Raw genomic sequence first — 8769 nt, forward strand, 5'->3', positions numbered from 1 at the left:
CCCAGAGGTGCCTAAAGTGGCAGTGAGGCACCTAAGCTCTTTTGTGAATCTAGCCCTTAACCTCTGCATGCCTCAAATTTGCAATCTATCAAATAGGGTGGGTGGGTGATAATTTATCCACCTCTAACTATCCAAACTCTTTGCGGCTTATCCATACCTACTAACTACCCCTTTTTTCCAGGTGGCCTGTACTGGAGAGAGCAAGCTTGTTCATACCGAAGTACCTCTTAAATATATTTTTAAAGTCTGGGAGTAGTTCATGTAATAAATATTCTTTCCCCACCCCCATCCCTCCCTCCCAGGGGGGAGGGATAGCTCAGTGGTTTGAGCATTGGCCTGCTAAACCCAGCATTGTGAGTTCAATCCTTGAGGGGGCCACTTAGGGGATCTGGGGCAAAATCAGTACTTGGTCCTGCTAGTGAAGGCAGGGGGCTGGACTCAATGACCTTTCAGGGTCCCTTTCAGTTCTATGAGATAGGTATATGCTTCTCCTTCAGGACTGGTTCAGGTAAGCATCTCTGAAAACTACAGAACTCCATTAGGGTGGTGGGTGCAGCAGGACACAGATAACAGAGTACTTGCCCTAGTCAAATATTGGAGATCCATATCCCTTAATTGGGATGAATTCACACTTCAGTTACCTCATTGCTGTTCCCTTGCATACCACCACATAGTGTTCAGTGGGATCAGAGGTGGTTGAGATGATTCACTTGTTCAAGAACATATATAATACACACCAACCAATGTTCTGTGGCAGGGGGAGAGGTATGAATGTGTGTATTTGCTTGATCATACTGATTTGATGGAACACCATCAGCCTGACAGAGTTCTTTATGACAAGTCAATAGCTGGAATAGATTCAGTAAATTTTCCAAGCCCTGTTGCCGAGAACGCATTATATACTCATCTATTGTTAGACTCCCAGGGTTGTAAGTATTGCCAATTGTGTAAAGCAGGTGACCCTGTGTAGTTCTGTAATGTCATTCCATGCTGTTGCGATTTACATATACCAGGTGAAAGTGGTAATATCTGTTAGAGATACAATGCAATTTTTGCTTTTATATCAGAAGAAGAATAAATTTGACATCCATTAAAGGCTCTGTTACATATATACCTTGCCATTGTAGAGCAGGAAGTCACCTTATTTAAATTGTACAGAAATCATACAGCCCAGGTTCAGTAGACACGGCCACATTTTTGTTGGGAGAGAAATGAGAGGGTGAAATAACATTGACATTTTATGAGTGAATAGATGGTGGTAAATGTATGTTATAACAAGAGCACACTGATACTCTTCTCCTCTTGCTGACATTCAGTGATGCTTTGAAGACAGCAGAAAGCTTTGCTTTGAATCCCAAGCATATCAAAATTAGATAATTTTTTTTAAAAAGTCTCCAAATATACCTTATCCTCAAGCGGTTTTTATTAAGGATGCTAATTGCCCAGACCTTGACTAATTCGGGCTGTGCTCTGCTGCCGGATTATTCTCCTTTGCATCTTCTGAAGTCAGGCAAGGCAAAAATTAAAGCAGAAGATGTAAGTACTCCTTTAGTGCTTTATATTGCAAAGCCATTGGAAATCTGATATAGCCCTGAGTCATGGCATAGATGGACATTTACATATAACAGTGTTTGTAACTGTATGCTCATATTTGTACCTATGTATGTTTGAGTCCATAGACACAGTATAAATGTTTATATAAAACATAGATGTATACTGTGAGGCACTCCATATGGTTCTATGAAAATATGCTAATGAGTGTGAATATAATGTACCTGAAATCTGCTTCCTGCAAAAGATCTCTTGTAAGGTATGAGTGTGGTCATCCAATTTGTATAAATCTGTCATTCTTGTATCTGAAACTAGAAATATGAAATATAACTCTGAGGTCCTACTGTAATTGTGCAAAGTGTGGGCCATTAATGGTGGTTTGGAATCTTGATGGCTCCCATCAACTAGGACAATTGACTGTAGATGAGTTTGTTTACTTGCAAGCCTTCCTGTGAGTCAGGCTGGGAAGTATGAAGGGTTGGGCATTAAGAACATGTGACCATGTCACCTGGTACTGGAATCCATCTTAAACCTGGGACTTTTCCATTTAGAAGGAGGGGTGGGGACCCAGAGAGACAAAAGATTCCCACCTTATGCCAAAACTATATAAGGGAGTGGAACAGAACAAAGAGGGCTGCAGTCATGAGAAATCCCCTAGCTACCACCTGAGCTGGAACAAGGACTGTACCAGAGAAAGGACTGGGCCCAGACTAGAAAGAAGTCTAGTCTGTGAAAGAAGCTTATTGGAACATCTCTGAGGGTAAGATTTCATCTGTATTCAGTTTCCTACTGTATTAGGCTTAGACTTGGGTGTTTTATTTTATTTTGCTTGGTAATTTACTTTGTTCTGTCTGTTATTACTTGGAACCACTTAAATCCTACTTTTTATATTTAATAAAATCACCTTTTGCTTATTAATTAACCCAGAGCAAGTAATTCCTGGGGGAGCAAACTGGTGTGCATATCTCTCTATCAGTGTTATAGAGGGTGGACAATTTATGAGTTTACCCTGTATAAGCTTTATATAGGGTAAAACGGATTTATTTGCGGTTTGGACCCCATTGGGAGCTGGGTATCTGGGTGTTGGAGACAGGAGCACTTCTTAAACTGTTTTCAGTTAAGCCTGCAGCTTTTGAGGGACATGGTTCAGACTTAGGGCTGTGTTTTTAGCAGACTAGCATGTCTGGTTCAACAAGACAGGGTACTGAAGTCCCAAGCTTCCAGGGAAAATGAGCTCAGAGGTAGTCTCAGCACATCAGGTGGCAGTCCCAAGGGGGTTTCTGTGACCCAACCCGTCACATATACAATTTATCTTTATGCCATATTGCAGCTTTTTATATCTCTCACATACAGATATCCATTATTCATACGTTTATATACAGTACATAGTTAACATAGGCCTCACTGTACTTTTCAGTCTTACTACACTATATACATCTAAGTGTATAAGTAAACCAACATAACCATTCTCTGATGTATGAATATGCGGTGTCATCAATATGTACATGATATGTATATACTGGCAATTCTAGAGTACACAAACTGCTTACTTTTGTGTAAAGTATATGTATGTGAACCTCAGATAAAAGGCACTCTTAAGTGTATATGACTCTCGCCAGATATTTTTCTTGCTTTATTTCCTTAAGGTAGCCTTCAGTCTACTTTTAACATCTTTGATTAGTGTCTTGCATATCTATATCTAATATTTTAATATAGAAGATTCATTTTCAGTTGATATTCCTCAGCCTCAAACCAAACCTAGTCACCATATAACCTTTCCTGGAGTCCTACATCTTCAATTTTGGATCTGTTTCAAATAATTTATTAAATGTTTCTTTGGAGAATAACCCTGACTACCAGACCCTTTTCAATTGCATTAGTCTTTAATGGAGGAGGAAATATCCTAGAAATCTTCAGCTGAAAACAGTCTCTCATTACCTCATGCAAACAATCCAAACCTGGATTCTGGAAAAACCTTACAATCACACTCATTATAGAGATTACTAACTACTAACATATTGCTGACCATGAATTTTACCCAGGTTTAACTCTTCCTTGTTCTCTAAATGCTTATTTAAGTGGATAGTTTTCGGAAGATGTCATGATTCCAGAGAATGTACTATATATTTTAAAGTTTTGTAATTTATATTTCAATTTTAATTCTGCTCTAAGCTCTATCAATTTAACTGGTGGCATATCTTTCTACTTTTTTTTTTTTTATGGAGAAGGAACTAATTAAAGATACAGCACAAATTCAATTCATTGTCCACCGATCTGCACTAACTTTGCTGGGCACCCACAGCATCTAATCCGGATTCCATAGGCAATTTTATCTCCTCACTGCTTGGATCAATGCCAGCTGTGGCACTTTTTATTTTCTGCAATCTTCAAAGGCATGTTTCTCTTCTCTTACTATTTACAGTACACTTTAGCATCCTGGTGGCTTTGGGGAAGGGTCTGCAGGGGAGGAAATTCTGCTGTGTGATACATAACGCTGGATATAACAGAGGGTAGAATTGATATGAAGGTGAAGATGTGAAAGGCCCTTAATATCCTGCCGTTGCAGAAGGATGGATTTGTAGCCCCCCTCATTTGAGGACATGTATAGTTTCATCTTATCTAAAAGCTCAGACATCCTCACAAGTTAGGACGCAGGTGAATTATCGAAGAATAATTATCCTTATCCTCCTCCAATTCAGCAGCATATAGGAGAGTGTCTTACAAGCTTCAGGACATGATAGGCTGTTTAAAGGAAATATGGGCTCCTTATATTGCTTACTCAGGCACAGTGAGAGCACACTGGGTTGATTTATTTTGAAGGGATTGTGAGGAAGATAAAAACATCAATGTTGTGCTTATTTGTACTGCCTCTGTGCATGTGTGTGGAGTGAGTGACTCATGAGAAAGGAAAGCTGTCAATCTGATATACTATAGTAGGGCCAGGGGGACAAGTTTTCAGCCCAGCCCTAACAGATCACCCATTTATGCCAGTGCAAATTTTCTCCTGCAGCTTGTCACTTTAGTCCCTGATTTGCTGATAGACATAAATGATTGAGAGCATATAGAAGTATGGGTGTGCCCCTAGAGAGGTCCCAAAGCCATGATGCATCCTGCCTCTTGGGTGCCTATAGCCAAATGGTGAATTTTTTGGGGCAGAGGGAGGGAGCTTTTGAGTGAGTGCAGGATCACCATCTCTGCTGGGATGGACTTGTGTATAATTGAGCTTGGTTAGGTTCAGATCCATAAGAGGCCGAGCTACTGTGAGGAGAGTTCTGCTCTGTGTATACTCAGTAATTATACTGTAGTTGGTTCTGTTTGGTATTGCTAAACAATCTCCATGGAGGAATTGTCCTTCAGGACAGATGGACTTTGGTATATTTGTTTTATGGCTGCAGAAGAACCCTACAGAAATAAACCTGGAATAAGAGAGGCCTCCCTAACTGTTTGTTTCTGCAGCTGTGCATACCCTGGTTCTATCACAGTGACCTAGGGGGTATGAAAATACAGACAGGTACCATTTTTTTAGTCAAATAATTTATTTTTATGGGTGCAAATGGTTCAGTGTCACCTAGTTCATCTTCAGCTGGAGAGGCAGGTCATGACTTGTAATATGTATGTAACCGAAACCATTTTTTCAAGGAATACCCACCTGCTTTAATTGCCAAAACACACTTCTAAAAAATACCAATCTTAGATCAAACTTACTTCTGCCGCTAAAGAACCATGCATGAAAAGGCCCCATCTTGGAAAAGGCCTCACAATTCTTGAGCATGAACACGTGTGCACAAGCGACAGCTTTCTCATCTGCAAATGCCATTCATGCATGTAAGCTGACCAGCATACAAATGACAAAATCCATACGTGTGAACACCCAATATCGTAGGTGCACAGAGGCCACATTTTGCAAACATGGTACTTAACGCAGAAAGTATCAATGCTTGTATTTTATCAGCTTCACAAAAAAAATGAAAAGTGATCCTTTATCAGCAGCACAGTCTGTTGATGGCAAAAGATTGAAACAACTGCTTGTCTACAAGCTGAGAACAAACCTTGTGTAGTATCACAGCTGAGGGATGAGGGGTGAGAGGAGAAGTTGTAGATCTGAGGCAAAATTCCATTAGGAGCACATTTTTACCTACTGAAATCTACTCCTGTTATAATGATCCTCTTCCTCAATTATGCTCAGAAAGGATAAGCATTTAGAGAATGAGGGAACATGAATGGACATCTCTGAAATAATCCTTTGAGAAATTAATTAGTCAGTGTTTGTAATTCACTTGAGCCACTCTCAGATGAAAGGTGCCATGAAAGAGTAAAATATTATTATAGGAAATACCCTGCATGGAAAATATTGTGTATATAAATGACTGATTTACATTGATTTACATATGATTTGTTCCTTGTTTATTTAGTTTAAAGCCTGTTTAAACCAAGATTTAAAAATCACTTTACATAATGTGTAAATTAGAGCTGACCAAACTATGCACTGAGAATAATTTATCCAATTAATCGAGTCCTTCCCCACCCTTCCCCCGCCCACCCCCGTTCATGGGTTATCTGTGAACAGACATTGAACTTTACAAATTTATCCATTCTTCATAATTAGCTGAACACCTTGGGATAGATCCTCAGTTGGTATAAATGTGTGTGGTTCCAGTGATGTCAATAAAGCAACACAATTAATACTAGCTCAGGATCGGTCCCTTTCTGCAAATAAATTTCAGCCTCTGGGTTTGAAAACTCTTACCTCCATCTCTTTGCCACTGGTTATTTACAAAGTGTGATTAGTTATCTAAGCCATTTGGTATTGTTTTGGCTCATAGAGATTAGTCAATAACTAGAGCTGTTTTCTGGAATAGCTGAGGTTGTCAGATGAGAAGGCCTGTGGAAAGGCAGAGGTCCAGAGTCAGGTGTTGCCTGGATTGAACCTCAAGATGGGGAGTGAGCTTTTGAGTTTGGATCCTTGATTACTGCCCTCGTACTTCTGGTGAGCCCGCCCCCAGTTTACCCAGGATTAGTTATCTACTTGTGGCAGAGGAACAAGCTTTATCAGAGATAGGAATGAAACAAAAATGACTGTCACTGTGGAGCAGCAGCAACTGTACATAGAATCATAGAATATCAGGGTTGGAAGGGACCTCAGCAGGTCATCTAGTCCAACCCCCTGCTCAGAGCAGGGCTAATCCCCAGACAGATTTTTGCCCCAGATCCCTAAATGGCCCCCTCAAGGATTGAATTCACAACCCTGTGTTGAGCAGGCAAATGCTCAAACCACTGAGCTATCCCTCCTCCCAAGATTGATCTTACAGAAGCCTAATTTTCAAACCCCACTTTCAGTTTCCCTTAATAAACATTGCATATCTCATCCCAGGGCATGATATCAAGTTTTTGGAAAATGTCTAGGAAGCAGTTTTAAGACCTCCTTTGGACCATTCCCCCGCTGCACTAGAAACTGGGTTCCATATGTTAGTTGCTCAAGACTGTAATTAATATAGTTCAAAATAACAAATTAACAAAGACTATTTATACTTAAATAAATCTACAGCACAATGTAATCAGCACTTTTCATAATACCAAACATATCAATCATTCTAGTTCTGTTCATAAAAATACTCACCACCAACACAAGCACACTGAGAAATATGTGCAACTGACACCTACCTCAGTATTCCCAGGGACTATGTTCCTTTCAGAATCTTTAGTACACAGTTAACAAGAAATGTACAAAATCAACAGTGCACATCCAAAACTATATTTATATTACAGGAGACAATGAGGTGAGAGGTGGGTGGATGGTGCAAGTGTGGTGTGGTGATAGTTGGGGATAAAGAATATGCTTACTCCTTAGGGCTTCTTCAGTGGGAGAGGAAGGGGAGAAAATACAGAGCCATCCCCTTACTAATTCCTTATCTCTGCAAGATGGCTATTGTCCTTTCAATCTGGTTGTCTGTGCATTAAGACTCCCCTCTTTGGAATTATACACTTAATCTATGCGGTCCTTGCCCACATTTTCTCATACTGTGCTAGTATAAACCCAAGCACCTTTGAGCCAAACATTTGCCCGCCCTAGATGCTAGTAAAACTCCATTGCCTTGGGATTTTGTAACTCTTCCTTTAAGTGATGGTAGGAAAAATTGGTGAAATACTTTTCATATGAATAAAAATGTGGGTAAAATGTTAACATATTAATGAATGCAATATACTGTTCAGACCTGCAAGATTTTGATGGGGAAAGTGGTCTTTCATAAGAGGTCTGTATCACTTTAAAAACAAAGTGAAGCTGGGTTATGCCAGGAAGAATATAGAGGGGTTTGGTCTTCCTTTATACCAGTGTAAATAAAGAGTAGATCCATTGACATAATCCGGGAAAACTGGTATAAGTGAGAAGAGACTGAAGCAGAGAAAGAGGGTGATATATGTGGTGCCAAATTGTAGTCACAAAGTTCAGAACCTGATCCAGGATCGGAAATTTTTCAAAGTTTGGAACTGTTATGAGCTAAACCAAAACCAGATCTTCACAGGTAGACTTAGCTGTGAATTTTGGATCTGAATCTCCCTGATGTTTTGAAGCATATTTAGATCCAGGGTTTTGTTTCACCGCTACTAAACCATGTTTCTCTCTAATTAATAGATTCATAGAAATTAAGGACAGAAGGGACTCTTAGATAATCTAATCTGATCTCCTGTATATCACAGGCCATTACATTTCACCCAGTTGCCCCCATTTTGAGTCCCATAACTTGTATATGGATAGAGCATATCTTCCAGAAAGGCATCTGATATTGATTAGCTTGTTCCAGAGGTTAATCATTCTCACTGTTAAAAATGTGTGCCTTATTTCTAACTTGAATTTGTCAGCTTTCAGTTTCCAGCCATTGGTTCTTGTTATGCTTTTCTGCACTACGAGTCCTTTAGTACTGGTATTTTTCTCCCTGTGTAGGTACTTATACCCCATAATAAAGTCACCACTCAATCTTCTTTTTATAAGCTAAACAGACTGAGCTATTTGTCTCTCACTATATAAAGCATTTTCTCCATCCCTCAAATAATTTTTGTTGCTCCTTTCCTGCGCGCCCTCCACTTTTTTCAACATCCTTTTTAAAATGTGCAGACCAGACCTGGATACAATATTCTAATATCTGTCTCACTAATGCTGTATGCAGAGATGAAATCCCCACCCTGCTCTGATCACTACTCCCCTGTTTATGTATCCAACAA

This window comes from Malaclemys terrapin, chromosome 12, assembly GCF_027887155.1.
Source record: "Malaclemys terrapin pileata isolate rMalTer1 chromosome 12, rMalTer1.hap1, whole genome shotgun sequence".
Lineage (NCBI taxonomy): Eukaryota > Metazoa > Chordata > Testudines > Emydidae > Malaclemys > Malaclemys terrapin.